Consider the following 12218-nt stretch of genomic DNA (forward strand, 5'->3'; position numbering starts at 1 on the left):
CAGAGGAAGCTTTGGTATGACAAAAACTTCTTATTGCATTCTCATGAGAATAGGGCACACACAGTAAAGCCAATCAGTGGGAGCCAATGCTGAAAGCAAGCACTTTGTATTTATCCTACACCCTGCAGCAATCAGTCCCTTGCCTGAGTCACCATAGGTTGCTAAGCACAGGTTCACAATCTTCCCAGAAGAGTTCTAGCTAAATCCTCCTTGATATGTTACCCCTCCCATACACATACACCTTTATGAAATCCATGATTGAAAATGGGGTATAGGGGCAGCTAGGTGGCTCAGTGGATAGACCACTGGCCCTGGAGTCAGGAGCACCTGAGTTCAAATCTGGTCTCAGACACTTAACACTTACTAGTTGTGTGACCATAAGCAAGTTACTTAACCTCAATTGCCTCACCAAAACAAACAAACAAAACAAACAAACAAAAAAGAAGATATTTTGGACAGGGGAGGAGAAGTTAATATTAATTAATGCATTACCAAGCAAAGTAAAGACTAGAGCTAACCTTTTACCTACTTTTTTTAGGACACTGGCAAGGGTCAGCTCAAACTGGTTTCTATCTCTAACCCTGAAAAACCGACTTTTCTCTTTCTTGAATTGATGTAATTCACCAGATAATATTGACCTGCTGTTCCCTCTATGGGCATGCTTCCCTTGAGAAGATCCCCTCATGTATCAAGCTATTCTGAGAAGATTCCACCATGTATCAAACCATCACCATTTCTCACATTAACCAATTATATTTCATTGCTATTAACCATTTAGATTGGATTGCTATGTGATGGACTTCCTACAGTTAGACGAGTACATGAACTGTGAGTCCACTGCTATTAGGGTTCTTCAGTCTGAGAGACATGGCCATTGACTATCCTTTTAATAAGAACTCATATTTTTAATCATTTAAAATTTTCCTTTTATATCACATTCTTTATTCTCAGTTGTACTGTATATTATGTGAAAAACTTTAATTTCCTGTAAATGAAATAAATTTTTCTCTCTTATAATGCTTTCTATCCCTTGTTAAGGTCCTTCAGGATTGTCTTATATTATTGTATCACTGAGAATAGCTAAGTCATTCACATTTCTTCATAGAACAATATAATTGGCCATGTGTACAACATTCTCCTGGTTCTATTCACTTCACTATAAATAAGTTCATGTAAGTTGTGAGAAACAGGTGCAGACCAAACAGCCCCCCTTGTGGTTGGTATGAAGTAAAGATGGCATCAGGGAAAAATGTAGAAATCTCCAACTAGGATGATGGGGGCACAGGGCTTCCCACCTAGAACTGGTACATTGAAGGCCAAGTCTCAGCAGTAAACTCTTACCTAGACTAAAAAACAAACAAAAAATGGTCTCCACCAAAGGGTCCTTTCTTAGCTTGACCTGGGCTTGGGTTTGACCAAGATGACATTTGATGAAATCTCTCCAAGAGACCTTGTCTTTGAGTGGAGAGAAGAGAGGACAAAAAAGGGGAAATGTATGGGTCCCCCAAATGATTGATTAATAGTAATTATTTCTCACACCCCCAGGCTCAGAAAGTGTCCTCTTCAACGTCTCCTTCTTTCTCATCACCAAACCCCCATATCCAGCAGGTACCAACAGAGGCTCTTGATTTTGACCACCAAAAATCAGTGTTATCCATCTTGTGTTTGTTTTGTCTCCGACATTGTCACACCCCATCTCTAGGACTACATCAGCTACATGTTGGTCTACACCAATTACCTACTGAGTGGTGTAGCTGCCATAAATTTCTCCCTACTCCTCTATTTCCTATGAATCACCTTCCTCAAGGGCACATCCCATCAAATCCAGTCAGGAAGACAAATGGATTTCCTAATACCACCAGGAAAAAATTGTAAATGTTGTTTTGGCTTTCCAATCCCTTCCTCATCTGCTTGCCCACCCCAATCTCAGGTGGACATAAATCTTTCCAAGCCCAGACCAGAAAGGTCTTTCACACGGAAATGATACATTGAGAGGGACAAAAGACCTCAGAAAACATGGAGTCCAACTCTCTCTCTCCCTTTACCTATTTGCAACCCCTAAGGCTAAGGAAAGTTAAGTGACTTGCCAAGGGTAAGTCTGTCCTTTCTAGGGTCAATATATAAGGCTATATTTGAAACACCAGAAGACACTAGTTAGAGTGCTGCTTTCTTTCTTCATTTTGGAGGAAGGGTTATATGCTTCAGACTTTGGTATTTGTTTCAAAATATGAGAACTTCCACCTGAACAAACTATTTTCTAGTGTTTGTACTTTATTATTTGCATGAAGTGAATTACAAAATGCAACAGTTGTTCTCAGGTACAAGCTTTCTGACACAGTAAAGGAAAAGTTCAGAGTTCTAGAGGAGATTCTCAGTCACTGGGCACTTCCTCAATGCAAACTATGAGCCAGACGTTTTGCTAAGTGCTAGGTATAGAGATTTTTTTTTTAAGTCAGAAGCAAGGAGCTTCCAAATGAATGCTAACCAGGAATATCATAAACTCAAAGCAACTCCTGAGGTAGAAACCACCTTTGTATTCAACTGGCAATATCGGGTAAATACTCAGTCCTCTTGCATACTCTCACTTCCCGTTTTAAGGAGGAGGTCTGTACCCTCTTCTAACATGTGATCAATCAAAACGTCTCCTCACAGATCTCTTAGTGTTCAAGTTTTCAATGCTGGAAAGTAATTTCTAACATTGAAATTCCCTTTCTTTTTCCATTTTTTCTTTTGCATTGGCTATTTTTCTTTTACTTTAGTTATAAGTCTTTGCAATTCTCAGTGATGGGGGCATCCAAAGAAGTATGACATGTTAGGATACTTCATTTTATTTCTTCTACAATTCTTGGGTTCTGACCTTCTCTCTTTTGTCTATACCACTGGGACTTCCACCACCACTGTCCTTCCCCCAACAAGCTTATTATAGCAATCCCTGGAAGTCCTTTGTCCTCAAAAGAGAAACAGAACCAGGCTGCTAATGAAGGTCTCAATTCCTTTTCATCACTGTAGCTCTACCATCTGAGTAATGATTCCTGGGCCTTATCTTGAGTACCAAAAGAAATACTTTGGCATGTGCTGAACCTTATAATCAAGTGTTACATTTTCCGAACCAGCTCCATCTTTGCTGACACCAAAAATCTGATGGGTTTCTAGGAAACACTCTTCTAAAGTAAAGCCCCCACTGCTCAGAAACAATCTGAGACGATTTTGAATTCAATGGTCACTAGGGAAACAGACCATACAGGTGACCCACTATAGACAAAGTGACGCTTTTCATTTTTCTCCAAAGTGCATAACTGCTATCAGGCCCCCAAACCTGAAAAGAAATGAAAGAAAAGTAAATGATTAAACAAAAGCCTTATGTGAATGAAAAAAAAAAAAAAAGGCAAGGAAAAAGAACCCATCTGGGAGCTGGGCAACTCTTCCCAGGAAGCAGCTTTCTGAACAGTTCCTGCCCCTGTTGCTTACATCATAAAGCAAAAGTTTTCCTTGATCTCCACAGTAACCACCTGAAGTGGGCCCATTTCTCCACTGGAGAGTGTTGGGAGAGGAAGTGTGGTGGTTGTATCGTCAAGTGTTTTGTGTCTTTGCTTGGAGAAAGATATTTTCTTCAACTTTTTTTCTCATAAACCTTTCTGCAATTGCAGGTAGGTGTTGATTTCACTAATTGACCCTTGTTACCCCAGATTTCTCAAACTGTGGGCATTTGTGGAACCCAACCCAAGATCTGTGCCCTCCTAAACCCTGCTTTATTCTTGATTTCCCTTTCACTGTTGAGGATGCCACCATCTTCCCAGATACCCATGGCTTTCAAAAGTGTGAGAGAAATAGTATCTGGGTAACTTAATCATTTTATTAATATGGCCAGCAGGTTACTACTAAAACTATGTCTTTGGCGGTCTCTCGAGACCAAAGGAGCCCTCCTTGTGGTTGGTTCTCCATTCATATACCCTTCCACTTCAGGAGGTCTATCACACAGCAATCCTATCTAATTGGTTAACATCATTCATATCTAATTAGTTGATGTCTTTGGAGATAGATTATTTTGAAATGAAATCTACGGGAAAGGGGAGGGATATGTGACTGAAGTAAAGATTATATATCAGGGAAAAATGTAGAAATCTCACCACCCAGGATGATTGTGGCACAGGGTTTCCCACCTAGAATTGCTACATGGCAGGCCAAATCTCAGCAGTAAACTCTTACCTAGACTAAAAAGAGAAGGAAAGAAAGAAATAAAAAAAGAAAGAGGGAAGGAAGGAAGGAAAGAAAGTAGGAAAGAAAGAAGGAAGGAAGGAAAGAAAGGAAAAATGATCTCCACCAAAGCCTCCTTTGTTACCTTGGCCTGGGCTTTGGTTTGACCTACATGACATTTGATGAAATCTCTCCAAAAGACTTTTTTTTGAGTGGAGGGAAGAGAGGACCAAGAAGGGGAAGATGTCTGTGGCACTCAAAAATTTGATTAGTAGTAATTATTTCTCATACCCCCAAGCTCACAAAGTGTCCTGCTCAACATCTTCTTTCTTACCAACACCACCCAACCCCTCCCCATATCCATTCAGGGGCGAACAAGGACTCTTGATTTAGAACCACCCAAAATCAATGGTATCCATTTTGTGTTTCTTTTGTTTCCTACATTGTCCCACCCCATCTGTAGGCCTTCATCAAATACACCATGGACTATACCAATTGGCTAGTGAGTGGTGTAGCTGCCACAATTCTCTCCCTACTCCTTGACTTCCTGTGACTCAAGGTCACCTTAATTAAAGGCAAATCCCTCTTTCTCCAGGCTTCTTTCTTTCTGGCTTCCTTTCCATCAATCCTATCTTATTCCCATTCTGTCCATGTCTAGAAATCCAAAGCTCTCCTCATTTTATGTACTCATTTTTTTGTTTTGTTTTTGTGTGGCAATGAGAGTTAAATGATTTTGCCCAGGGTCATACCACTAGTAAGTGTCAAGTGTCTGAGGCCAAATTTGAACTCAGGTGCTCCTGAATCCAGGGCAGGTGCTTTATCCTCTATGTTATTTAGCTGCCCCCTCATTTCATACAATGTAAGAAGGCTCAGTAGATACACTCCTTTTCTTTGATTCTTGTGCTTTTAAAAAATGTAATAAGCTGTACTACTCCAGTTCTCTTTACATTGCCAACTTCTTTGGAATTCTAAAAATTCCAATTAATTTTGTCCAAATCAACCTGGCCTGTTCAGTTAAGGGAAAGGAAATGAAAGCTGGAGGTTTAATAAGTCACTTTGTTTGAGAAAGTGAAAATTACTTTTGAAATCTTATGGCCTGAGGCATCTAGGTGGTGTAGTTGATAAAGCATGGGCCCTGTATTCAGGAGGACCTGAGTTCAAATCCAGCCTCAGAAACTTGACATATACTAACTGTGTGACCCTTGGCAAGTCACTTAACCCTCATTGCCCTGCAGAAAAGAAAAAAAAAAGGAAAAGAAATCATATGGCCTGATTGTCCCACAGTCAATGGACCTTGCCAAGGTGATAACAAAAAATTATGAAACAAGTCCTTTCCCCAATACTATTCTTATATATTTATAATTTTAAAAATAGGAGTTTCATTTCTGCTTTTTATTTAAAGGAAGCCTGTCACGATAACTGGTATTTGAAACTATGGAAGATTGCTTTTTACATATCGGTGAGTTTATTAAAATTATTTTCATCATTTTAGATTTTATGATACATGTAGTCATTCCCATTTTCTAGTGAAACAGAGTCTAACCAATGTCAGCCTAATCTAAAAAAGGTTCTCCAAATGTCACACATGAAGAAACCCCCGTGAACAGAAATACTTCATCATAGAGCAGCTTGCTCTATGATCATAGAGATATAGATTTAAATATACGACCGACCACAGTCAGAGATTTCAATATTAAGATATGAATTTTCATGACTGTTTAAGAATAATTCATGTACTGGTACATCCATGGGCCATCCTTTGTCCATACCACAAGAGCCCATCCCAGCTGCTGAAGCCAAAGGTGCTATTTCACAAACTTCATCCATTCATCCATGCCAGTGACCAGTGACTAAAACAAAATTGTCAGTGCCTCTCTTTCAGAGTCATCAGAGCCCAGTGGTAAGACAAAAGTCATGAATGGCAATGGCCCAGGATGAAGTTGGTGACCTTAGCCTTTTTTCAATTTAGATCTTTCCTAGAGCTCAGGTTGTCTGAGGCACCACCCATTCTGTGACTAAGGGCTAGGTAAGAATTAAGACAAAAAGATGGCCTCATTTGCTATCACAAAACTATCCATCTGGGAGGGAAAGACCATAGGAGTTTTTGGCCAGAAGAGAAAAAAATGCTATTTCCTCTCATTCTAAGATACCACAACCATTTTTAGGGAGAGGGATTGATGTCATTTGGCCACATCTGAATCATCATGTTGCAGATGTATGGAAGCAGAATAATGTTTCTGCAACATTAGATTTCACAAAAACGTAGGTTTGGACAGCATGGAAACAAGGGGAATGAATAACCCCAAGGCTGTACCCTGCCTAGAGGAAAAGAAAGCAAAAAATCAAGGGAGCCTTCACTAATATAAAGATCTCTCAGGTGAAGACATGCATTTTAGCAATACAATTTGAGGGCCTTACACCCAAACTGCAAAGACAAATATCACGTGGTCAGGGAGATTAAGGGAACCATTCAGTATTAAAGTTGCATTCACACATGGTAGAAGCAAGGGTTCATCATGCATTTCCTGACTCAGAGGGGCAACCTTTTTCTTCTCCTTGGGTGACTGAGTTTATCACATAACATTTCTGAGCTTCTGTTTTCTCATGAGTACAATGGGGCTGTCAGTCTGGATGGCCATTTTCTTTGTGATATCGTCTTGCCTTTTCCTATGCTATATCAAACAACTCTTTACAAAAACATTCAAAGTTTTTATGACACAGTAGAAACAACCCTTTTCCTTGGTTCTCATGTTTAGCATACATCAGTGCTCTCTGCCTTCTTACTTTCATTGGAATTAGATTTTTCCATAATCACACAGTCATTGAATGTGAGAAAGGTAAAGAATGACTGTAGAGGGAAGTTAAATATATTACTTGGGTTTAAGAATTTAAAATATCTAGTGAACATAGACTGACTCTTCCACAGTGAACTGGATCCTTTTGTGAGGGCCCTTCAAGTTAAAACCTTCCCTGTGAGCAAGGCATTGGGCTAGATGATGTATCAAAAGAAAATAATGCCAATCCTAGCTCTACATCCACCCTTCCAGCAGAAATCCATAGGTGTTTCTATGTCCTCAAGAAGAAGAACCCAAGTATTGTATTGTAGTTGTGAAGAGAAAATATACTGAGTCTTGTGATAAAAGGACTTTGAGAGTAAAGAACATTAATTGTTAATGAAAACTTTTTTCTGTGAGGTCAGAGGCAATTTGGAATGGGTTCAGATCTTAAGAAGAAGGTATCGAGGGCAGCTAGGTGGCGCAATGGATAAGGCACTAGCCTTGGATTCAGGAGGACCTGAGTTCAAACCTAGCCTCAGATACTTACTAGCTGTGTGACCCTGGGCAAGTCACTTAAACCCCATTGCCCTGCAAAAAAAAAAAAAAAAGAAGAAGAAGAAGGTATCATTGTGTCCCCTGTACAAACCCTTAGGCATGTTAGACAATTGAAGAAATGAGGCTTAGAAGAAAATTTAGCTGTTCTAGACCAGAGTTCAACTGACTAAAGGAATAAAATAAAATACAACACTATGTCAAGAAAAAATTCTTTTACCTTGACTTGAAAAAGATGAATACACATATATAAAAGAATCCTTTGGTTTGGAGGGGCAGTAATGTTCTGTTTGAGTTTGGTTCTTGGGTCTATAGCATAAATTTCTCAGGAGACATCAAACCACATAGAGTGATGCTGGGGGGCCTGTCATTCAGGCAATCAGAACTAAAGACACTAATATCTAAGGAAGGACCCTCTGGAAGCATTGGGTAGTATTCAACATTCTGCCCTTTGAATCTCACTCCTTCAAGGAAGAAGTGATTCAGTTGAAGCAAAAGGGTGGCACTGTTCTCTTTTCTCAGGCCTTTCATATCCCCTGTGAGAGGGGGCCAAATCTTGGAGTGAGTAGTGTGTGAGTGGAGAAAAAGGAATGGTTCCTGTAAGGACTATGGCTAATGAGTGATCATCTATTATTTCTGAGTTTATTGTGGCTGGTTCTAAGTTACTTAGATAACAGCCTCATAAATAAGTTTTGAACCATCTTCAGCACTGGGTACTTGCTGGCCTTGGAATAAGAGGGGAAGCAGGTTATAAATGAAGGGCCCTGTGGGGTAGGTCCAATGTAAAGGCTGTTGAGCCGATGAAGAGGGTTTTTGTCTTTTGTCTTTTGCTTATTTTAGTATTTTTAGGAAAAAACTGGAGCCATAGGTTTATTGGCATATCTTCTTTATCATTATTTTCTCAAGGATATCCTTTTAAGAAAATCAGGAGTGCCAAGGTGCATCCACAAGGTAAGAAATTGTTTTTTTCCCCTTTAATTACTTTCACTAAGTTCCCATTTTATCTCTCTCTAAGAATTCTATGATATTTTCCTTCAGTCATTAATGATCCTTAAAAGGTCCTGTGGTCCTCAGGCCAGGAAGATGCAGAGGAAAAAACAGGGATCCAGGAGGCAAATTCCAGTTCTCTCTACATCTTCCATTTCTTAACTATGTAGGCTTGGGAAAGTTAGTTAAGCATTCTAAATCTTAGTTTCCTAGTTTTGGGTCTTGAGTCATGCCAAATTTAGTACTTGGACCTATCTCTTAAGTTCTTAGCCTTTGCCTTAGTTTTCCTCATCTTCAAATGACTTAAAATTCCCTACTTCATGGAGTTTTTGAGAAAGCATATTTCTTTTTCATAAATAGTATTTTTCCAATTACGAGTAAGGATAGTTTTCAACTTTTATTTTTGTAAGATTTTGAGTTCCAAATTATTCTGCCACCCTCCCTTGCCTCCCCATTCCCAACGCCAGCAAGCAATCTGATATAGGTTATACAATCATGTTAAGCCTATTTCCAGCTTAATCATGTTGTGAAAGAAGAATCAGAACAAAAGGGAAAAACACAAAGAAATACAAACAACAAAAAGTAATGACAAAAGGGAAAATAGTATGCAGACTCCATAGTTCTTTTTCTGATTTTCATGATTTTCCATAATGAATCTTTTGGGAATTGTCTTGGATCATTGTATTGCTAAGAAGAGCTAAGTCTATCACAAATGATTGTCATGCAGTCTTGTTGATACTGTGTACAATGTTCTTTTAGCTCTGCCCATTTCACTCAGCATCAATTCATATAAGCATTTTTTAGGTGTTTCTGAAATCTAGCTGCTCTTCACTTCTTACAGCACAAAGGTATTCCATTGCATTCATATAGCACAGCATGTTTAGCCATTCCCCAAGGAAAACATGTTTTTGAAAATCCTAAATTGTTCTACTTAGAAAGGTAATGATGACTTGTTTCCACATCTGTGAATTAAACACACTGACTCCCAGTTTCCCCACATGAGTTCTGGTGGATCTAATTTGTACTTCCACAGGTCTCTTTTTTTTGTTTGTTTGTTTGTTTGTTTCGTTTTGGTTTTTTTAGTGAGGCAATTGGGGTTAAGTGACTTGCCCAGGGTCACACAGCCAGTAAGTGTTAAGTGTCTGAGGCCGGATTTGAACTCAGGTACTCCTGACTCCAGGGCTGGTGCTCTATCCACTGCGCCACCTAGCTGCCCCTTCCACAGGTCTCTTAATCATTCTCTAGAGGTGCTTCAATTGTCTTCGACTGAAAAAATACTAATTATATTATTTAAACTGCTAAACTCCGTTATTGGTGTGTTTTTTTCCTTTTTTTTCCTTTTTCTTTCTTTCTTTCTTTTTTTTTTTTTGTGGGACAATGAGGATTAAGTGACTTGCCCAGTAAGTGTCAAGTGTCTGAGGCTGGAGTTGAACTCAGGTCCTCCTGAATCCAGGGCTGGTGCTCTATCCACTGCACCACCTAGCTGCCTCCAAGCTTAACTCTTTTACAAAGATGATAACCAATTTTCTCCTTTGTGAAATGGGGTTAATAGTATATGTCTTGCTTACAATAGGGCACCTTTATATCTTCTAAAAAGATGAGAAAACCCTTTGTAAATGGTGGACTGGGAAAGAGAAGTGAAGTATCATTGTTCTTCAATATCTTTCCCACTGGTCCCAAATCTGCAGTTGCCTTTCCTATCCACACTCCAGAGGGGTAGCAATTTCCTGGACTAACTCTCACTGTTGTTGTTGTTTTTTCTTTTCACTAGAAATCGTAGAAAAGGTGGGGCCAACAACAAAAGAAAGAAGGTTCCATAACAGAATTTCTCTTGCCGGGGAACAGGAAAAGGTCCCAGAAGTTCCCAAAAAAGAAATCAGACCCAGGCTGTCCTTGTGGAAAGCTTACAGTCTCTCAGCATTACTTTAAACTCCATGAGATCTGAGGTACTTCTTCCTTTCTTCTTTCTAGAAACAAAAATATTTCTTTCATAATTGTCTCCTGTGGGGGGAAAAAAAAAGAGTGAGAAAATTCATAGGAAACAGAGCAGAGAATATTATCTTCATGGCTGTCTACTGTGTTGGGGGGAATATGGTGAGCATCTCACAGCACAGATCAGATAACTGTTAGGAAAAAAAACCACAGCACCAGTTTATTTGTCCCAAGAGCAAGCAGACATGTACATGAGGAGACTCCTTGCAAAGAAGGAGCTCAAATACTCCTTTTTTTTCTGAGGGTATAGAAACTTTCTCTGCTCACTGGTTATAGAGATTAGTTTAGAGGCCTCTACTGGTAAAGCAATCAGATCCAGATTGATTAACTTTCCCTTTACCTAGCTACTTAGTAAGGGCATTGTCAGTTCTATTAGCTTGGTAACAAATCAATTTGATGGTTCATCTTAAAAGCAAACACCCTAACAAGAACATATGAAATACAAATCTGTTTAGTAGTTCAAACTTGAGAGCAAACAATATGACAAGAGCATATGAAACTAAAAAGGGCTGTCAAGGATAAGGCCACCCAGATGTTTTTTTAAGAATGGTTCCAGCAGACAAAGGTATTCATTAGAGAGCCATAAAATCTATCAATTATCCTAGGGAAAGAAGTCAGTAGATAGGAGCTCATCTGTTAGCTATAAACATTTCAGACATTTTGGGAGAAGCAAATGATATGTAACAATCCCATAACTGGGGTTTGCCTGACACTCATGCATTGTCTGGGTTCAAGTGGAAGGCATTTGGATTTATTAATCCAAGGTTTTGGATAATAAGACAGCTTCATCAGATCCAAGTGGTTTATATATTCATCATGACCCTTCTTTCCTTCCTTCCTTCCTTCCTTCCTTCCTTCCTTCCTTCCTTCCTTCCTTCCTTCCTTCCTTCCTTCCTTCCTTCCTTCCTTCCTTCCTTCCTTCCTTCTCCTCTTTCCCTCCTTCCTTCTTGCCTGTCCTTCCACAGGGATCAGGAGGTTGAAGTACTGTTAGTGACCACCGGTTACCAGATCAATGCATTGTTCTTGGTGGAGGAATGGAGACTGAGGAAGAGCCAGTTGGAGCTGCAGCAAGAGAGGTGTCTGAAGAGGCTGGTGTTCAGAGGAAAATTAGGCAGACTTCTGAGGATTTTGGAGCAGAATCAAGACTGCAAGCATCACGCTTGTGTTCATGTTGGAATTCGAAGACTGGCAGCATTCTCTTGATATAGGAAAGAAGAGAGAATGGTTCAAGGTTGAAGATGCCCTTAAAGGTTTTCAGAGTTATAAACCTGGACATGCTGAATATTTGGAAAAACTGAGGTTGGGCTGCTCACCAACCAATGGAAATTCCATGGTTCCAACCCTTCTAGACCACAATTCTTCACATGTAACTTCTGCACAGCCTTCAGGATTGCCATCTTCTGTAAGCTAAACATATAGGTCATCACACACATTTTCACAGGGAGAAGACTTCTGTGTTGGATAGACACATTGAAATGGTCTGAATTGGCACACACCCTGTATTCGGGCAGTTTTCATTTTTTCAGATACTTAGAAATATTTCTCTTTTTTAACAGTGTAAAAAATATTTCACTAAACCAAATACATATATTTTTTAAGCTGCCTTAACTGTGTGCTCTCTCCCTTTCACATGCTAGTTTTCACACCAACATTCCTGGTGTGGTTGTCTGGAGTTTATTTTTTTTTAAGTAACTCAAGTGGAGAGATGACTATGCA

The 12218-nt window shown here is 39.4% G+C and overlaps 1 pseudogene; it reads left to right on the forward strand.

The window, feature by feature from the left end:
* Positions 1 to 11521: 11521 nt before the first annotated feature.
* On the forward strand, positions 11522 to 11913 carry LOC122747367 (annotated as a pseudogene).
* The last annotated feature ends 305 nt before the right edge of the window (positions 11914 to 12218 follow it).

The sequence above is a fragment of the Dromiciops gliroides genome, chromosome 3, assembly GCF_019393635.1.
Source record: "Dromiciops gliroides isolate mDroGli1 chromosome 3, mDroGli1.pri, whole genome shotgun sequence".
Taxonomy (NCBI): Eukaryota; Metazoa; Chordata; class Mammalia; order Microbiotheria; family Microbiotheriidae; genus Dromiciops; species Dromiciops gliroides.